At 47.9% G+C, this 22,110-nt stretch overlaps 1 long non-coding RNA gene across 1 annotated transcript; it reads right to left on the minus strand.

Annotated features, from left to right (window-relative positions):
- Positions 1-41: 41 nt before the first annotated feature.
- Positions 42-20,668, minus strand: LOC139047690 (uncharacterized). Its single transcript, XR_011507327.1, has 5 exons — positions 20,635-20,668; positions 11,004-11,103; positions 3,612-3,734; positions 2,358-2,527; positions 42-201 (listed from the first exon to the last, which is right to left on the minus strand). It is a non-coding gene; the product is annotated as an uncharacterized lncRNA (long non-coding RNA).
- Positions 20,669-22,110: the final 1,442 nt, after the last annotated feature.

The raw sequence follows: 22,110 nt of genomic DNA on the forward strand, positions 1-22,110 counted from the left end.
TTTAGCCTAGTGTCCTTCAGAGAAAAAGCAGATAAAGCATGGAACATCAAAACACACAACTAGTTTATTTCCTTCTTTTGTACATTGTCAACCTGGCTTGTACAACCTTCCTTCGTTCTTCGAAACAGCGCCAACTTCCTCCCCAGAAGCAGCAGTCTACGAAAGCACAGCCCCAACAGTTCAGCACACCAACGGTAAAAGCTGAAACATACACACACACAGCCCCTCAGATGCAGCAGTCTGGCAATATAGCAACTCTCTTTTGACACTTGAAAGAAAACCGCAGAAAGATCCCGAACAGTGAAGAACACAATGGAAGAGCAACACAGAACAACTAAAAACACATGGGGAAAGACGTCGAAGCTTTGTGGGCGAAAACCCTGGAGTGAATCGTCCACGAAAAATAAATGTAAACAAGCACCTTCCGTTCAGCAATTGTAACATCGGCCTATTCTCTTGTTTCATCATTTTTCAATCACCGTTTGTAACATACAATGAGGAGGGAGAGACGTGACCTCGCCACTTGGGCTCAGTTCAGCCATAAAAAGCTCTCTAGAAAAACATGATATATATGAAGACGAAAAAGAAAAAAAGATCGGCATAAATACACTTCACTCCCCACATTCATGCACACACGGTGAGGATAAAAAGGGTCTCGGAGGTATTTAGAGTGGATGCACCAACCTCTCTAAGGCTCGGGAAATGCAAGTTCATCAAGAGAGGAAAGTCAGTGGACGCTGACCACCGACAACTAAAGGGCCGAGTCCCAGTAACACTATCACGTGGAATGCAACATTGCAGCAGAGTGCCGCAAAAGAAAAACAATTGGCACCGCGATAAGCTTTGCCATAGGCAGGTCACGGGGGGATGGTGCAGACTTGGGATTTGTGGTAACGTAGCCAAGGATGATCAAGGTACATAGAAGGGTTCAACAGAATTCATTTTTTTTTTCTCCTTGACCGTCTCGGGTCAAATGAGCTGAGTGGATTACAAGTACAAGACCCTGGGTAACTATGAAACCAGTTTAGTATGTGTTGCAATCGTGAATTTGTAAGTGTTGCGTGTTGCTCTACACCGGAAAGAGGGGCTCGCCTGAGAAGTTGGTTGCCTGTTCCAATATGTGGTGCAAATTTGACCTTAAACACGGCACGCAATTTGATGTTCAAAAGAAATGTACACCTTAGATAACACGACACAAAGGGCATAAAATGTTTTCTTTTTTTTTTGTACAGTTAAAGACACCACTGCTGGAGCATACTTCATATCTGCTTAGCTGCAATAAAGCAACGAGCAAACAGAAAGTTTGCAATTGGTGACTAGTAAAGGAGCAAAGCAACGGACTGTTGATAACTTCACGTGAGCTATCAGAAATTACAGTAAATTTTAAGCATGCAACAGAATTTATATATATATATATATATATATATATATATATATATATATATATATATATATATATATATATATATATATATATATATATATATATATTTGCACTATGCCTTTGCTGTAAGTTAAACTAGGAGTTGAATGTGTAACCTTGTGCTTACCAGAAGAACGCCACAGCCATTATGATACTACAATGGACAAGCGAACAAAACTCGTAAACAAAATTTCAGACTGCGACTTGAAAGAAATCTTTTAAAGGGACACTAAAGAGACACGCTAAATCATTCAAGACATCTACTGCCCTCTTTCAAAGCATTATTTTGATTAATTCTGCAGCAATAGGTTGATAATTTAAATAAAAATTGAAGGTCAATGTTAATTTCCTGAATTTTAGACTGCTACCTCAGCCCTGGTACGTCGCTATTGACGTCACAAACATCACAGTACATAATATTTTTAGATTTAAAAAAGTTATAAATATATATGTGCAGTTGTAACCTGGTTCATCGTTGAACACATGAATAAAATAGCATAAGTAATTTATTTAGAAATGTAATAAAGGTCACACAACTAATTTTTTATGCTGTTTACAAGGAGCGGCCACAATCCACAGAAAGTACCCACAAGGCAAAGGTGCAGGTGGTGCTCCACCACAGGAAATGAGGTCCGCACAAAGTTCATGTGTGGAGTGTGCAAGGTGCCCCTGTGTGCCACTTGTTTTGGTGCCTTTCACACTAAATAGGCACACAAGTGATCTCAGCGTGGTGCCTTCATGAGACAATGGGACAGTGTTGTTCCACTTCCCAGATCCACGGAATGTGCCAATGGGCCATATACGTCCCACTTTTTTCTAATAAAATAGGCATGTTATGATCCTCACATTTGTTTAGTATCATTTGTGAAGCCTTCAGGAGCTCAAAAAAGCAAAGCATTTCCCTTTTTTGCTAGAAAACCATATATGAACTCACGAAAGCTCACGCCAGCTCCTTGATTATGAGTGCAGTTAGTTTGCGTGACACGTCCGTGTTGACTCCTACAGACTTCACTGTAATCTTTGTACCCAAGCCATTAGCCATTGTCGATGGCCCAGCCTTTGGGAAATGAATAAACTCCAGTCTCATCGTACGGTTGGGAATATCTGGAAAGATAACATTTTCTTTTCATGTAATTCACGGTAAAAAAGGACGTACAGCGCGAAAGACAAGGATTGCAAGAGACGACATACACAGCGCAGTGTATGTAGTCTCACGGTCCTTGTCCTTCACGCTGTACGTAGTTTATCATGTTTTTATCATTAAGGTTGCCAACAACTTATCCTAGAAGGAAATGGATCAACAGTCAGTACACTCTTTTTTGGTGTAAGGAGACTTGGTTAAAGGGTCTGTGAACCACCTTTTGGGCTTGCCGAGAAAACACGACCCAATAGCTGACATCAATCATGAAGTGTGTTTTGCGCGTCTAACTACTGTTACAGTGTGAAGTAAGTGAAAATATGCTTGCGAATTTATAATAAATATGTACAATAATAATTACAGCCTATGCTCGGCCGCAAGGGTGACTAAGCAAGCAGCATGGCCTTAAAAAATGGTAAAATGACCCTTTGTACAAGTTAAAGAAATTGCAGTTAGTTACAGCGTGCAATTACGACTAAGAATAAAAAAAAGAGCAAGCTTTCAAAAGTGTCACATGGCCGTCATCAGCTTAGTTCCTAATGTCGCTAGCGAGTTCTATGGCAATGAAAATGCAATGTATATTAAGTGCAAGCCGTGGCACAGTTAACATTTATGGTGTAATTAGGAGCGTTGCCAATAATTGTTGGGTCCTGATTTGTTTGGATATTAACAAGTTTTGTAGAATGTTTCCCTTGTATCTTCGCTGGACTAAACATGAAGCCTTGCTTACAGTTGAATAAAATTAGGGGCAAGTTATGGATCAGGTGTAGACGAAGTTTCAAGCATGTGAAATAATTAGAGCCTCAGCAGTAGTAAATTACGTATGCAAGGGCTCTGGAGCATCCATCATCTAGAGCACCACTGCAGTGCGATGCGCCCAAGACCATGCAGGCACTGGATTACCCGCATTATGAGCTGCGCTCGCTTCTATGTAAGCGCAGTTGGTCCTGCGTGTCTCTTGGTGCAGAATGTCAAACTCTTCTATGGAATCGTATCATATATAGGGAATTCTATGGAATCATAGATATTGAGATACGGGGAATCACTTACTCAATAGTTCCGTGTGCTCCGCGTGTCCTGCTGCTGTCATTTTATCGCCGGCAGCACGCACTAGTTCTGCACTGGTAACCTCCACGTCCATAGACATATGTCGCTGATTCTATGCACTCTGAACTGGAGAAGGAATATTTCTTTCAGTCTTTCTGCTGTCTTACAACAAGATGCCATGAGTAAATGCACATCTTAGCAATATCTAACATACATGAGCATATTAAAGAATATAATGAAATAACAAAAATTATGGCTATTTCATTTCTGAACTAATTTTGGAGGTCACGGAAGCTGTCGCTTCCAAAGCATTACACGACCAATGAAAAGAACCATGAAGAGGCGTAGATTAGCCTGTGCCTGTGGATACTCCCAGGGCACCTACGTCCCGGTGGCGTTCTTACAATTGCTAGTAGGTACAGCGGGGCGGGGCGTTTCTTGTGGCGCTCGACGTTTCTGGTCAGGCGCGAGCAAGAGCGGGTGCGACAGAGAAATTCTATCTGGGGGTCTTTGCTCCTTGAATATGTGACTCTGCCTAGGCACTATGGAGGAGGTCTTTTGGCACGTGTTGTAGAATTGTCCCCTAGACATGCCGGCATTGCGGAGTGCAGTCGAGTTTGTTTGTGCTCTGCTCCTGACTGCCCGTGCGGTGTGGCAGTAGGCATAGGCGCCCCGTTTGGTGATCACTGTTTGAAGGGGCAAGGTTCTTAATGATGTTGTATAAGTCACGAGCAGCTTTTTTTTTGTCGCAACGATAGATTGCATTTTTTACAAGCACTGCTCCAGGAGGGCACATGTAACTGGCTAATGGAGGCCTCAGGAGCGCACCTGAGATTATAATAAAGCAGGCAGCGCAGGAGCTCCAGGGCACCCAAGGGGTAGTGGGGGCACAAAAGCTAGAAGTAGGGCGGCCCATGGGTTGGGGCCGCGGAGGCCTCGGCGAACCCCAACCCAAGGAGCAGTCCGGTTTGTAGCTTTGGTGTCCCCGTTGCCGCTTTGGTGTCCTAGAGGAGCCGCCAATAATGCGAAATAATGACACGTTATTACCATTACTAAAAAAACACAGTTGAAGAAATATAATTACGTCCAGCCGCCAACTTGCGACGCTAACTTCAGCACTACCGCGCTCCGTGACTTCTGCCGGCACGCCTAGGGACAAACGCATGCAACACCCGCTGAGGAACTCCTTTGTTGTGCCTAGGCCACCAAGGCAGAGTCATATTCAATGAGCAATAGTCCCCACTTTTCCTCTCTCGCACCCGCTCCTACTCGCGCATGCGCGCTAATGTCCTCCGTCTCCGCAAGTGCCACGCCCCGCTGTACCTCGCGCGGTAGGCACTCCGCTGAGCCAGCGTGCTTACATCGATTGCTGCTGGGTTGTCGCAGGTGCGTGTGTGATTCATAGGTTTGCAACGACGGAAGAGAAGTACGCTGACAGCATTGTGGTAGGTTGCACCGAACTTCACAAGGGGCTGAAGCTTTCGTTTTCACGGGTTGTCTGTTCATATGAAAGCCGTCACAAGTAATTAATGGGCTGCCGTTGTAAAAGGCGAAAGTTAAGATTCCGTCCAGCTCATCGAACATGCGCCAAACGTTTCGTAACAGTTAAGCTTCTATGTTATTTGGCGAGGCATGCATTAGCCAACAAGTTGCTTAGGATCGTTAATACCCTCTTCCTCAAATTTCTTACTCCACTGTGGGGTAGCTAAATAGGATTAGCTTTCAACGTAGGTACAGCAAACAGAATGCCACATTAGCCGTGTAGATACGAGAGATTCACATACACAGGCTGCGTAGCCACTACAGTCTGAATATCATAACCGCGTCCGAATGTTTTCCCAAATGTGAAATGTAATGTGCACAGTTGGCCATTCACACCAGCACCAATGAAAGCGTGATTTCGGGTATGTTTTGAATACAGGAGCAGGATACACATGGTATGATCCCACGTACGTCTGACTTGTCCCTCTCCGTCTGACAAGCCACGTCTGACAATCCCTCTCCACTTGAGTGAGCTCCTCGCCTCCCATCAGCTAATTAGATGAGACAAGTCGCTCAGTGTAGGCAATGCTATTCATTTATAAAGCAAACAAAAGTAACTTCTATAAATGAGGAGAGCATTTGATTGGTCTGCTTAGACCACCTTGCAGTTCCCCGACCGATGCTTGTAAATTGCGATGCTTGCGAGCTTGCGATGGTTATGCAAATTTGACGTCAGGAGATTGGAATAAAAACATATTGGAATATTTGACCTTATAGGGCCGCAGGTTCACGGTGGCTTTCACTTGGTGGTGTACTCATCACGTGTTTCTCTTTCGTGACGACGAATCGAGGTGTTCCGGCGAAGCCTAAAGGGTCCTTGCTGTCGATTACCTTATATTGGTCGGTCTCAAGCATCCCAGGCAAACCCTGGGCATACATGCGCGGCTTTCGGGATGACCGCGAATTTCAGGTTGCCGTAGGGCAGACTTTCTGCACCGAAAAAATCACGAGTGGGAGTGCCGCAAGGCGCAGTCCTCTTGCCATTACTGCTCAACTTGGTGACGGCACCACTCTGTTATTGCCTGGTTGAGATAGCTGGACTTCGCTTCAATGTGTATATGGACAATGTCACAATACGGACCAACGGGACTCCGACGGCGACTAGTCCGATGTCATTAAAGCCGGAATTGACACCACGGCAACATTTCCAAAGTATGTCGGACTCATGTCTTCTGTTGACATAACTAACTTGTACTGGTGACAAACCCAGCCCATTCAGCCTCGCAATTTTCATTCACTTTTGATGGTGAACAAATATCTCAGCAAGACAGTGTTCGAATTCTAGGCATCCGCATCAACGGAGCCAGTGGTGCAGCAACATGGCATCACAACATCACTCGAACCTGGCATCGGATACTCCGCATAATCCGCTGCATGCACTGTGTGCAAAACTGGGGAAGTGAGGAGCTTTCTGGCTGCTCTAGCAATTTCACGTGCCGTATACAGCCTATAACATCTACAGTATGACCCAAAAGCAAAGACAAAAACTAAATCACTCAACCACGAAGCCATGGGTGTTGTCACCAGCCTGTCGCGTTTCATGCCCTTACACCGCCTCGCTCAAATGGCCCACATGAATCCGAACAAGGCCGAGGCTGCCAAGGATTCACATCAGTACCAACTAAGATCCACGATATCCGATCGCAGCATCATCTCGCTTCTTCATTTTCCAGTCCCCTCAACGCCCTCTTCCCGTGCTCCGTGACATTGTCCCATGACCTGCACCCAAAGCGTGGATGCCGATCACGCAGAGAGGCAGTTGTCTTACACAAGGCGGCATCAAGCAGACATTCGCACTTGTCCTCCCTGTCACCAAGCTTTCTACACTGACGGCGCCCTCAGTGACGAAACTTCAGTCTTAGTGCACTACTGCCCACGTACCGTCGCAGCCTATTCCTCCTGCCGCCCTGCCTGCAACGACCCATTAACGTCGGAAGTAGCTGCGATACCCGCTGCATCCAATGCCATTCTCAAGCCTCCTTCTGTAGCCTTCACTCGCACTGTTTACACAGACTTGCAGGCCTCGATAAAGGCCTGCGCCCGACTAGACTCTCGCAATGGTGCTGTTAACTTAATACACCGGGCAATGCGAATCGCCGATGAGGCTGGCCACACGGTGTGTCTCGCATGGATGCCTGGTCATGCTGGGGTCGCAGGTGACCGAATGGCCGACCCTCTAGAAAGGGAGCTTCTTTCCTGCCCCTCAGAGATGGGGCCACAGGTGCCTGATGACCCATACCCCATCCACCCGGACATAGTCCTGGCAAAGGCAAAGGCGGCTTGAAGAGCTGCGTTCCGGAAACATCCTCCCAGAAAATCCTGGGCTTGTTCCAGGGAAGTTCACCCATGTTGAAGCCATGCCTGCGATGCATAGTCAGGGAGACAGTAGTGACGCCAGCCCGCTGCACCAGGATGTGTCTCGAGCCACTTACCGATCCTGTCCAAGGAACCAGCTGTTCGATCGGCAACATACACTCTAGCACTGCAGGAGAGCGATAGCCACTCTCCCCGCGATGGTGAGGCCGGAGGATGTAGATGCCTGGCACTAGCCAGCACCTCATATTCCAGTCGTTACTTTGATTTTTACAAGACTCAAAAATTGTCAATAATACCTGGACTGACCTCCTGTTATATCCCTCCCTCCGCCCCGATGGATCCACTTCCTGGGGCAGAAACCTTTTATGGTTATTTTAATAAACTTTAACAAGAAAAACTTAGCAACACAACAACAACATTAAGCGACGAAAATGCAGAAATCGTTGCACTGTGCATGCCAACGCCAGGCCGGTAAATTCCTAAATTCCTCTTTAGAAAACACGGGGAAGGCGGGAGAGGGAAATTCAAGACGATGAGCAAAACGAGAACAAGGTGAAAGCAGGAGCCAACGTTTTGACAAGCGGACTTTTCTTCAAGGCGACATATGCTTTCCTGACCACGGTATGTATAGGTTGGGTTCTTCTAAAGGAGAGAGGGTTGCCGCAGCCACCCACCAACACCCTCTCTCCGTCGGAACGTTGTCTCATGCTTTCACCTAGTTCTCGTTCTGCTCATCCGCTTAAATTCCTCTTTGGCATCCCATAATGCTCCTCGAAAAGGCGCGGTATCGGTGCGTCACGTATTGGCACGTGGGCGCGATCCTCTTTTTATATAGTTTTTATTTACCAGTTGCAACAACGGGCCTTTGGTATTACTTGCGGCACCTCCAGGACACCAAAGCGGCAACGGGAGTACCAAAGCTTGAATCTGGACTGGTCCTTAGGTTGGGCCTCACAGAGGCCTACGCGTGCCAAAGAAGATCAGCTGTCCGCTATCGCGGACAGCCAGAAAAAGAATATGGAGATCCCGCACCGGCTACTTTATTATAATCTCGGGTGCTCTCCTGAGGCATCCTTTTGCCGGTTACATGTGTCCTACTGGAGCAGTACTTGCACAGAAAAAAAAAACCAATCTATCATCAAGACGAGAAAAGCACCCCGCAACGATAACAGCTCCCCGCGACTTCTGCAACATACTGTGCCTATGCGAGGAGAATCACGGAACGCCACCGAGGAGTCCGTACGTCCGGCCTGTCCAGCGAGCCGCACCAGATTTTTTGAAAAGTACATTCTTTCACGCGAGCCGAAGGTTAATAAATTCGTCTGCGGTTACGTGTTTCCATTTCACGAGATATTAGCTGGCGCGGAAAATCTGTCTCGTGCGGCACTTTGCAAACGGAGCGAAGCGTGACGCGACTGCCTCGCTAATCGTGATGTGTGGGCGGAATTCGCAGCCGCCGCCACAGACCAACGTCCGTTCATGCAAATGACGCGCATGTGGCACGACGGCAGCGAGATGGCGCCATCATTGCCACAAAGCACGCGTCATGCAGGGCACTATGCTTTTCTTCTCACGCTTTCGCCGCACCCTCCCCCCACCTCCACTTTCGTCCTCGCGATTTCTTCACTATAGCCACATTTCATTTTCAGCTGCACTGCGTGTCGCTCTTTGATCCTTCGCCGTTGTGCCCGTTCGCTCGGTTGCGCCGACACTCGTGCCACGAGGCCATAAAGTATCAGGTTTATGGGTACCGGGTTAATTGTGGGAGCAGCATTCATTGACCGAACTACAGCATTTGGTATTCTGAACCATTCTATTCTTTTCTATCAACTACAATGACCTACGGCATCACTGGTACTTCATGGCTAGCTAATGGGTCTCAAGTTGTACTTGGCAACGACCACCTTTCATTCGCTAACTTTATCATATTTGGTGTTAAAGATTGTAGTATTAGGTCCCTTACTGTTCCTCTTGTTCACCAACAATATAACCGATGCGCTTACCAGTTACAAGTTCCTCTTGTATGCCGATGACACAACCATTTATTCATCTCACTAGTGATTGACAGTAATGCAAGATCAGCTGAACCCTGATTGTGGCAATATCGACACGTAGTGCTCATTAAAGCACCAAATTATCTTCCAATCAGTCCTTCAAAAACATGTTTTGTTTCATAACCTTCAAACAACAATTCCACCTACTACAGGTGTATCATTAACTAATCATATCCTACCAATATCTGACAGCGGTACAATTTTGGGTGTCATTTTAGACAAGCTAATAAATACGCATGGTTAACTGGCTTCTAAAATAAATTTCATTTGTATTCACTTTATCATCAAAACATGCAGCTATTTTCAACCTCATATTTTTCGCTCATTGCGTCGTTTTTACATATATATTGCCATGTATCACACTGTAAGCGGACGCTGCGCAGACGACGCTAAGAATCGGCTAAGAAATTGTGCTGCTTCCACAGTGCTGCAACAAGCCAGCTATTTTACTTGTTAGAGCCAACGTTACATCCATTGTACATTTATTTATTTACACAATACTGCAGGCAGCAGTATGCTGCCCAAGCAGAAGAGGGATTACAAATGATGCTTTTTCAACATATTTTCAAATGAAACATGAGATGTGCATTGAACAATACATTCTGGTAAATGATTCCATTCTTCGCTCGTAAGTGGAAAAAATGATTTCTCGTAGATTCTAGTGCGGGCAAAGTATGACTGGACTACTTTATAATGGAAAATACGCAACGACTTTTGTAGAGCATGGGCAATATATGTGGCATCCGTTACAGGAAGTACCCCGGCATAAAACACTTTCGTGTCACAATGCACTTGTTGTATGTGGCTACTATTCGCCAGTCATGCAGGTGGAGGACAAAGCCGGTCCGCACCACGCAGCATGGTCAGACTGGATCGTATGAGCGCGAGGACGCACTCTGGCCCCGTCGGGAACAAAGCAAACGCTGCGCAATATGCACTGCATCTGCATGTAGCTGCGGTGTGCTACGTAGCGCAGATATGCCAGGGTACCCCGACGAGCCCACTGACTCAGCACTCTGTTGCTCGCTCATGACAACCGCGTTTGGCTTACGTTTGGCGCGTTGCAGGCGCCAAAATCGGCGGTAGTGGCGTCTACGTTAACATCCAAATTCTAACGTGAACAGCGCGCCACGGTGACGTATAGAAGGCGGTGCCTCGTGAGCACGCCTCGCTGTGGTAACTTTGGCAGTGAAAGGTATTGAAGGAGGAGCGGAAGCACCGCGAACGCCACGTTCGATTGCCAATAAATCCGCTTCTGGTGAACGCATCGAAGTACTTTTCGTGACAAAGTGTTTATTAAATAGCCTATTTTAACGTCGAATGCTTCTCTCCACTTCGCCAAACATGTAAGTGGATCATTGCCCGCTTAGGTGCCTCCGAATTCGTAAACGTTACGTAAAATTGGTAGAGTTGACATACACACTAACAGCTCGTGACAAAAACCAAGGAATTGTATTTGAATTAACAGAAACCAATCACTTACACCTCTTGCAGCGCTCTGCTGGTTCATCAGTTCCACCTTGTCCGCGAGAACAACAAGCTTCTCGGGCAAGGTTACAATGTACTGGTCACCCCACATATTGCTGAAAAACATGGTGAGACATATTCAATGCGAGACATACCTAAAGGGTGTCCGAGCCGCCCCTCGGGCGCGTTGAAAAAACACTCTGCCAATAGCACACGTTTATGTGATCACTCAGCCAAGTTTGGCAGTTTTGCACGACAAGCGCAGTTCACAAGCCGAGCGCGAAGTCGCCTTCCTCTCGAGCGCTCTTTTACAGCGATAGCTTTAGGGCCCCGCTACGCAGAAAATCCAGCGTTGGTCACGCGCCGACCTCGAGCACAACTTTCCATACATATTTAGGTATACTTATGCCAGATATATATATATATATATATATATATATATATATATATATATATATATATATGAAAAATTATCAGTTATAGCACTCGTAGTACAGCCCTCTAGGCCGTTCTCTTTTCGAAAGTAGTCTTATTAGGGTTATTATAATTACAAGGAGGTATTTCGCCCTCGTGAGCAGCAGTCCTCGAGATAGTTACTCGGGCTAGCTTCCCACGCTAAGCGTGCCGCGCTCGCACCTGTTTAAGCTTTTCCTAGACGCTAGAGTTATATTGTGTCCGCGCAGCCTTGAGCGATCGGAACGAACGTTTTCTGTCCTTGGCGGGCAGAGAAGGGGGGCTTTGTTCCGGCCACAAAGCGCTCCATGTCTCAGTAATGTGCCTGGTGTGGTCTCCTGCGGACGCCGTCCTCTCGGTGAGCGCATATTCCCCCTCATCTTCTAAAAGGATCAATATTTACAATCATTTCTCTCGCAAACCATACGTAGTTCAAGGGAATTTTCCACGTCTGAATAATTTCTCTCGTCGTATTCGGATTCAGGTTCTTTATTTTTCTTGAATTTGTTTCTTCAAGAAAGGTACAGGAGCTAAAGGTATGGCAATACCTGACAGAGGCCTCTGTACCGGTTACACACACATAGACATGATACATACATAGTGAAAAAGTTCGCAGCATGTGACAATTTTCATTTATACAACAACAACAACAACAACAACAACAACAACAACAAAAATTCTTCGCAATTCCCTCTTGAGCATGTGTACACTTCCTAACAATGTAACTACGAGAGCTTTGTATGCAAAGTGTTATAATCAACTTAACAATACATGTTGCAGACAATACAAAGAAAAATACCCAAAATACAAGGAAACATTTTGTTTAGTAGGATAAAGTAAAAGTGGATGCATTGATTAATAATACTTTCTTTAGCTGTTTCTTAAAGAGGTTTCGACTAACTTCGAAGTCCAGACCTCTTTACATTTTATTAAGAAGCGATGTTATTTGATATATCCTGGATTGTTTTCCATAGTTAGTCCGTGTTATTGGCACGTGTCGCTTTTGTGCTCTAAAGTAGTAAGATGATTTGTCAATGTTGCTATTTATGTATCATTTTTCATGATGCACAAATTGTAGTAGCTTGTAATAAAATATTTGTTCAGCTCTTAACATATCATGTTTTAAAAATAAAGGTGGCGTTCGGAGGTTCCGTGGTTTACCTTTGTAACGTTCGTAGCAGCATAGTGCTCGTTTTTGTAATACCATTAATTTATCGTAATTTCCACGTGTTGTTGTTCCCCATACTAAATTTCCATAACATAGTTTGGAGTAAAACGGTACGTAATACATAGATTTAATTAGCCACAGAGGAACAAAAGCAGCCGCTTTGTATAAACACCCCACACACTTTGCAAGCTCCACAGCTGGACTATTGATATGAACATTCCAGGATAGGCGTTCTTCAAATATAATACCAAGAAATTTTTGTGTTTGGACTCTATTAATAGACTCCATCAAATGTAATTTACAAATCTTTGTTTATAATTTTATGAACTGCATGAAATATGATGTATGTCGTCTTTTCTGTATTTACGTGCATTCGGTTGACCCTTAGCCAGCATGAAAGAACTGACAGATAATGGTTTACATTTGTTTCGAGCGTTTGCAGCTCTTTAGATGCAAAGAACACGTTTGTGTCGTCTGCATACATGATTATTTCAGGGGAATCAGGAATATTTACTAGATCATTTACATAAACCAAAAACAAAAGTGGCCCTAGAATTGATCCTTGTGGTACACCTTGTGCTAGCATTTGTTTGGAAGAAAACGTAATATTTACCTTGAATACTTGAAAACGATCTTTTAAATAATTCGCTACTAGTCCTAATGCCGTCCCCCTTATACCATACCTTGACAATTTATTAAGCAATATTTCATGATGAATGCAGTGAAAAGCCTTTTTAAAATCTAAGAACAAACCATGCATATATTTTCTGTTTTCTATAGTTATTATTCTGTCTTTAATGAACACTAAAGCTTGCTCTGTTCATTTATTTTTCTGAAAGCCATACTGACTCTTAGTATGTTGTGCTTATTTATTAATGATATTAGCCTACTGTGTATGATGCTTTCAAAAACCTTCGACATAGTGGGTAGGACTGACACCGGTCGATAATTTGTAAGCATATCCCTTCTACCGTTTTTATAGATGGGTGTCACTCTTGCCATCTTTAAAGCTTGTGGAAAGGTACCCGTACTCGTAGTAAGGTTAATAATGTGTACAAAGACATTACATATTAATGGTGATATACACTTAATTTCTACTGGACCTATGCCATCGATACCAGCTGCCACATTTGTCAATAGTTTGTGCAATTTCTGCGGGGCCAGTCGGTTTTAAGAAAAGAGAAGACATTATCGGAACGATATCTACTGGAGGATTGATACACATATCTTTATTGCCAACTCTATATGCGCCCGAGCTGATGAAGTAGTCGTTCATACCGTCCGCCGTGCATTGCAGCGCCATGGCTTTAAAACCACGGCGCTGCAATTTTCTTCAGAGACTTTCCTTCCTTCTCCTCCCTTAAACTGGCTCCCTTAACTGCTACACCCAGACACAAAGCAACAGCGCGCGCATTCGATCACGCTCTCGCCGAGCACGTGATCAAGCTTTTCCTGGTCTCTAAAGCCGCTCGAGTTCGCTCTTCTCCACGGGCGGCCATTTTTCCAAGAAAGTATGCCTTCCAGTCCCTTACCACGTAAGTATGAGGCTCGGAGCTTCAAAGTACCCTGGGGCCTGACGAACCAACCGACTGATGTTCAGTTCCAATGGCGTAGTCGGAGCAAGCTTTTCTGCTCGTTTCGGAGCAAGTTTGTTCCAATGACAGAGTGAGGGCGGGAGTAAGGTATTCCAATGAGAGAGTCAGAGGAGATTCAGAGCGGGAGTCACTCTGTGGAGCAGAAAAAGATGCTCCGCAAAAATCAGCGGAGTGGACCGGAACTCTGCGTGACGTATTTCCTTTACCACGTTTGTCTGCTCGGAGGCGGCACCGGCCACGACTCGCGAGGAAGCAAAAGCTGCTGCACGCTTGGTGAGATATCCATTCCGCACTTTAAAAAAAAGAACAGGTGAACGGCGCTGAAGAGACAAGTGACCGGTGCGGCGGTGCTGGGAGCAAATAGCGGAAGGAAATGACAATTCGCAAGGCATCCTGGGTAACTCGGAGATAGAAGTTCCGCTTCCGCCTTCCTCCGGCGGCGCAGGTTGTGTTCCACTCGCGGATTTGGAGGCATTGCTCTGCGCCAGAGTCGAGTGCTCGCTCGCGGAGTCCGTCGGGTGCTCCGATTCCGCCATTGGAATTCAACATGAGCTATCTTTTCGGGCAACATCCAAGGGTCACGAGTTCAAATCACCTGTTCTCTTCCTTTTTCCCTTTTTTTAATGTCTTTTCCTTTATTTTATCACTGTACGGGAACCCTCCTAAAAATTACACATATACTCGATTATGTATGGCCACACATGTGCAGGTCATAAATACCAGGTTCTCTAGCCAAGTGCCATCCGTGCGGTATAACAGAGCTCAGATTGGTATCCGCTGCCGTCACCGCGCGTTGGTGCTACTTTATCCGGTATATCGCGTCTCGAGAGTGTCCTCACATATGTACTCCGTTTCAGAAAATCAGGTACAACGCTGTCGAGGCTAGTGATACTTTTTGCAGTGGCTGCGTCCGCACGTAGAAATAGTTTGGTGTTCTTTCTTGTCTCGTGCTGTACTCTGGCGTCAAAAGTAGCACTCGCTATTATCTGCAATGATCGCATGATGGCCAATGAGGTGTGATCACGCCACCTGCGTGATAGCCAGTGGCATGATGCAACATGTCTTTCGAATGCTATACGAGTCGAATAAACGCCACGTTGACTAGACTCCCCCACCCGGCACAAGCGTCTCCGCCAACCTCACTGCGTCGTCCTCCCAGACGCTGGGCCCCTCCGTCGGCCTTCGTCTACGGCCATCTTCGGAGACGCTATATTGCCTGCTTCCTTCGGATTCCCTAGTCGTATACTTCTGCATGCAACGCTACAGAATGGCGTCTTTTTAAATCTTCCTCCGTTCCTCGAAATACCTGGCACTCCTCCGATTTTGGGCCCTTTCCTCTTTAATTTATATATTAATGATATCATTAGTATCAGTATCAAGGCAAACTATATAATTTACGCCGATGATACCAGCGTATTCCTGATAAGAAAGTCGGCGGGTGAATTAGTTGAGGAAGCAAACTTAATTCTTCAAAAATTGCATGAATGGACACGTAAAAATTGTCTTAAAATAAACACAAACAAAACAAGAGGAATAATTTTTCGAAGCAAAAATAAAAGCGTAATAATTAATACGCCTATACTGCTAAATTCAACTCCTATCGATATAGTTCCGTACTTTAAAACTTTAGGTGTTATCTTTCAAGAAAACTTATCCTGGGATATGCAAGTTGCTGTCGCGAAAAGTTACGTTCCTCCGTGTGAACGGGCACGAGATGAGAAGCAAGTGGTGTCGCTTTGTTGGCTGTGTGAACTTCAGCCCTCCGCCGACCGCACACAAAGTTTGAGCCGCCGCCGATCGCGTTCAGCCGAGCTTAAGCCTATATGTCACAGTGGCAGAGTTCGTGCGTCCATACTGCTGGCGGACTTGAGCGACTAACCTGAAGCAAATTAAGCCATTAGGGTGGAGAAAACTGCTCATGTAGTTCAGCTTTTACCATACGGATTTGAAACAAACCACCCCTTATTTCGTACAGTGCACACACAAAAAGTAAGAAGCGATGACACGGGGCCGTCTCGACATCGGCACGTTGCCGTTCTCGAAGGAGCGCCGCGCTGTTGCACTCGCCGGCACTACCCTAAATGAAATGTGACTGCGTACATGGGTGTATTTTTACGTATTGTTATGCTGACTTATTATTTAGTTTCTTCAGTGCACTGTTTGCCTCGTACCCCAAATGGGCAGCAAGCGGAGGCCCCTTCGATGCAGCAGCACAAGCAACCGTTCAGCAGCCAACGGTGTCAATAGACAAGAACGGCACCGAGAGCGGCGCTGCTTCGCCGGCGTTGAGAGCGCCGCATGCGGAGCAAAATTCTATTAAGCTGGAACCGCATGGCGCGTTTTTCGCGAGCGAAAAACGCGACGGGCGGCAAACGCCCGCGTTGCCGCCGACGCGCGAGCACCCGTACGAAAAAAAGGAGCGGCGCTTTCGCGCCGCCGCGTTTTCCGGGTTGCCAGACAACCCCCTCTCCCATCTCTGGTTCGCGCCGCCTTGATTGCCTCCAGCACTGCGCGTTTGGGCACGTTTCGCGCCGCGCGCGGTGAGTGCGCGTGGACATTTCTTTCGAAGGGCGGTGTACAGTCTCTTTCACATTTAGGGGAAAACTCGAAGCGCATTGCATCGCGATGCGGCGAGCGCTTGAGTCAAGCGGCGGCAGCAGCTCGCGCAGATGCTCGAGGGGCGGGATCTTGAACGGCGTCGTCTGCTACGGCGACGCACGCTGGCCGCATTGTCGAGAAACGTTCTACTGTCAGGTGCAGGGCGCTGATCACATCGTTACTGCGTGAAAGGAGCCGGTATTTTTTGCTAAGCGTTGCGCGACGCCCACTGATACGCCTCGAATGTAAGTTCATCGCTGCATGGCAGTCATAGACGACGTACTGATTCCATACATTCTTGACGGCCCGTTTATGGAAGGCGACTATATATTCTAACGCGATAGGACGCCGATCCACACTGCTCGTGCTGTGCAAGAACTGCTAGAAGAGCAGTTCTTGCACAAACGAAACACGAGAAAGAAGACAGAAGACACACAAACGAAACACGAGAAAGAAGACAGGACAAGCGCTTGTTTAACTTAAAGTTTTTATATGAATAAAAGGATTATGTACCGAGTAATTATTAATTTCACGTGGGTTACATATAGAAAACACTCAGGAGTGATCAATAAACGAGCTCGCTTCGTTTGCCAGATGTTTACTTCGTTCGGCGCATAATCATGTCTGTCGTCTGCTTCTTTCGTACCATTTTCTTGTGAATCGGCAGAATTTCACTGGTGGCATCAACCTTTTCATGTTTACATTGCTGTCGTGACAGTTAACAACACAATAGTAATTTCCGGTCATCCGGAGAGGTGCCGTCGCAAACAAGAGACGAGTCGCGCGCAGCGCGAACTGAACGCGGGCGCGACCGTGAAGGGAAGCGGCGACGGAAACCCCCGCTGGAGATGAAATCGCTCCGCCAGGGGAGAAACGAGCGCTGGCGTCTAGGATGAAACCTGGCCTGCGGTCGTCCTGTCAACAGGAGATCGAGGGGAGGCCGCGGGGGGCGAGACGCAATCAGCGCCCGCAGATGTCTCGCTGAAGGAGGTGTTTGTTGTAGTGGGAGACGAAGCTTCACTACAAGTGTTCGAGGATGGCATAGAGGCACAATCCGATTTGGCTGGGCTGTCGGCAGGCGAGCTAGCACAGCTGTTGTCCGTTGCAGACAGGGACGGAGAAGTGGCTTCGGAGGTAGTGTCGCTGCCCGATACCGCATTCGCGATATCCTTGTCAACGGTCGGCGGCGTTTGGCAGCCGGCCGGTGGTGCGTTCAGCTTCACAGGTGAAACAAAGTAAAAGTTCAGCACTGGAGTGTCCATAGCTGCAGATGGGTCAGGGGCGGGCGGGTGTCGTCGTCAGTTGGCGAGAGTCGGCCGGCTCTGCGTGTCCTGCGGCTGGTGAGCCTCGTTGTAGGCGAAAGACGCCTCGGTGGGTTGTGAAGGATTCGTCCTGCTTCCCTGAGCAGCAGGTCTAGGGCACGGGAGTGGCCTTGTAGAGTACCGGTGCGGTACAGCGCCGCGGTATCCTGGCTATCACCGATGAGGGCGAGGTTATACAGGTGTGGCGGCTCAAAAACCCATGGCTGCTTGCCCGAGAGCCCTGACAAGGGCTGAACTCAGCGGCAGCTACGGGGCGAAGGGCGTTTAAAGCGGCTAAGAAAAAGCGCGCGAAACTAGAGCAATTATCAGCGTGACTTCTCAAGCGGGAGGCCCCAAGGAAGCTCCATCTAGAATGCAGCGTCGCACCCGAGGCCGGCCGACGGAGGGTCCCAGCGTCTGGGAGTACGACGCAGTGAGGCTTGCGGAGTCGCTTCTTCCTGCTGATGAAAGGGCCCACGTGACGTTTATTCGGCTTTTATAGCATGTTGAGAATATGTTGCATCACGCCATTGGCGTGATGCAACACGCCATCACCCAGATGGCGTGATCACACCTTGACCAACTTCAAGGAAACGCTAACGTACCTCGTGCTGGAAAGTGAAGTATTAAATCACGGAGAGAACCGATGCCGTTTGGACGCGTACCGTTTGCACTGGAGCAACATCTTGAACTGGCGATGCGCCTTTTATGCGTTGCATATTGCAATCACTCAGTTCAGCCCTTGGGCGCGGCCGGGCAGCCACCAACCACATGACGTGACGTCACGACAGCCGGAGGAAAAGCTGGGCCCCAACTCGCTCGGTCGCGCGCGGCCGCAGCCACCACCTGACTCCCGCTCCTCCCGCTAGGGGCGCTGCGCCGGCGCGTGAAGCGAAAATCGAGTGCCGCCAAGCAAGACCTCGCCCTCAAAAAAAAAAGGACCGCGCAATATGCAACGCATTCTCGGCTTAACCAAGCTCAGCCTGGCCATTTTTTTTCCATCGTCAAACGGTAGCCAGGTGTTCTTTGATGCGGCAGAATTTACAAGTTTTGCTCCCGGCCGGACAATTCCTGAAGACGCCAAGTGCCACAAGCCGCCACACCGGTAACATGGACCGATTTGACGCGTAGAACATGAACGATTTTAAATGGGCAATTGTACCTGGTTCGGACGCCTTCCTGCGACGCGTCGGGCAGGTGTTCGAGCACGCACGGCTATCTTGAGTACGCTGACCCATCTTGACGGGCGGGAGGCCACGGCCATGTTGACCCGAACGCTGCGCAGCCGAACCGCCATCTTGCGCACCTCCGACCGGCTGAACGTTTTCGGCGTCGCCGAACGCTTGGTTGGCATTCTACGTCGCCTCCGATTCTTGGCTGATTTCTTCGGCTTTATCCAAGGTCAAATGTTCGCCGTGGGCGAAAAAAGTTTGCATATGTCGGTTTGCGATTCTATGAATTATCTCGGATCCGGTCGTCGTACGTAGCATCGAATTTGCAAGCGAGCTATTTCTCCTTGAGGGCTGTGACCTATTCCGTGAAACGCTCACCCGGCAGCTGATTCGGCTTGTGAACAGATGTCTCTGCGCCAGGACATTTGTAGTTTCCGAGATCAGCCTGTCCACGAGTTTTAGCAGCTACTCGTACTTGCTCGTCGTAGCCGTTGCCTCCGTAGTCGACGTACTGGGCGTCTGGACCGCATTTCGTCCTACCGTTGCAGGTGCAGTTGTCGCTTGTGCCTCAGCCGGTTACTCTGCCGCGAAGAATTTTCGTTGCACGTCCCTGCCCAAAACGCTAATGAGCGTCGACGCTCGACGCTCGTCCTCCCATCGGCGCCGGCCGACCGCTTTAACGTGCACCGGGAAAGTTTTCTTCCATCGGTACCAAGAAATCGGAGGAGTGCCAGGTATTTCGAGGAACGGAGGAAGATTTAAAAAGACGCCATTCTGTAGCGTTGCATGCAGAAGTATACGACTAGGGAATCCGAAGGAAGCAGGCAATATAGCGTCTCCGAAGATGGCCGTAGACGAAGGCCGACGGAGGGGCCCAGCGTCTGGGAGGACGACGCAGTGAGGTTGGCGGAGACGCTTGTGCCGGGTGGGGGAGTCTAGTCAACGTGGCGTTTATTCGACTCGTATAACATTCGAAAGACATGTTGCATCATGCCACTGGCTATCACGCAGGTGGCGTGATCACACCTCATTGGCCATCATGCGATCATTGCAGATAATAGCGAGTGCTACTTTTGACGCCAGAGTACAGCACGAGACAAGAAAGAACGCCAAACTATTTCTACGTGCGGACGCAGCCACTGCAAAAAGTATCACTAGCCTCGACAGCGTTGCACCTGATTTTCTGAAACGGCGTACATATGTGAGGACACTCTCGAGACGCGATATACCGGATAAAGTAGCACCAACGCGCGGTGACGGCAGCGGATACCTATCAACGGGACGACGCTCAATTATTGCCAAGAATCAAGCTCAAACGACCCAACACCTACACAAACCGCCTCAGAGTTGCAGCGCTTACCTTCCGTGTCGCCCTCTTCTTCTTCGAACGACCAATGCCACAAACAGATTTTTCTACAAGAGCGTCCCAGCAGCCGAATTGACTGCAGCACACCAAGCGGATGTTTTTAACACCTTGCGGTTTCGGCTCTGGGCGCGCGCGTTTTGAACACCAGTTGTTACACGCCGTGCCGGCTCCGCTGCTCGGTATTTATATTTTTTTAACGCGATAGCGTTAAGGAGCTCGTGTCGCAGAAAAGCCGGTGTCGTCGGCGTCGGTGTCGGCGTCCGCGGCGTTGACCATGAGCGATAAATAACGGCAGGCACTTCATAAATAAAAAGCAACTTCCAAGATGGGCTGGGTGGGAATCGAACTAGGGTCTCCGGAGTGTGAGACGGAGACGCTACCACTCAGCCACGAGTTTTTTTTTTCTTTATTGCCGGTCTTCAACGTACACATACGGCATAAACAGATACACTTCATAATGGTAAAAGCAATGACCGTCTTGGGCCCACCACTCAGCCACGAGTTTGATGCTTCCAAGCGGTACAAACGCGCCTCTAGTGAATGCGGTGTTGCCTTCGAAACGAGCCGTGGAAAGTTATACTGCAGTGCATATAGGTAATTATGAACATGTAACTTACAGAAGTCGCAATTACAAGAGTAGCGAAGTGCGTTTCCGCTGCATTTCTTCTGCGCTTTCCGCACACGCAGAGCCATCCTGCGGCAAACACAAAAGACCCCCTCCTCTCCATGTAGGGCGCTGCCTCGACAGATGGCGCGCCACGCGCGCATTGGAGCTGTGCGAGCGCCGGTGCGAGGGGGGTCGCGGGCCGGACTCTCTCCCCTGACAACGCTTCGCCTTGCTTGCTCTGCAGACTCAATCGTCCTTCCTTTCTTTAGATCACTATCTGTCTATCTCTCTGCCCGTGCCGATCACGACGTTTGGCTGGCGTGCATCATTTCCCCCTCCGAGATACCGAGTTCTTCGGTTCGTTCCGCTTGCTCAGGCGCACGTTTCGTTGCTGCGCCGGACGCCGCGTTGCTCGACCATATGGCTCGACGCTCACCGCGTCCGATGCGGTGCGCCTCGTAAGTGATGGCTGCCCTGTAGCCCATTGTCTTACACCCCTTGGCGGGTCGACGGGAACGCTGTCGCGTTCCACTCTTGAAGGCGAAGCTTAAGCGTCCTCCATTTTTTTCGCTTCTGCTGCACCATGCGTGGCCTTGGCGTGGAATCGTTTTATTTAGCAAAAACGATTGCGAATGACCTTTGCAAGACTCCGCCGAATCTGTCACGTGCAATTTCATAAAGAAAACGCAAGACATCTTCTGAAATGATGAAATGTTTATTTTGCTCTATATAAATGCTCGTTCCGGGCTTCTGCCTTCATCCAAAGGTTTTGACACCAGGTAAGCAGCAGTTGTTGCCGTACGAAGCTCCACCGGACGCCATCAGCTGAAAAAAAGTAAATTAAGCATGTATCATTTTGGTAT

The sequence above is a fragment of the Dermacentor albipictus genome, chromosome 7 (genome assembly GCF_038994185.2).
Source record: "Dermacentor albipictus isolate Rhodes 1998 colony chromosome 7, USDA_Dalb.pri_finalv2, whole genome shotgun sequence".
Taxonomy (NCBI): Eukaryota; Metazoa; Arthropoda; class Arachnida; order Ixodida; family Ixodidae; genus Dermacentor; species Dermacentor albipictus.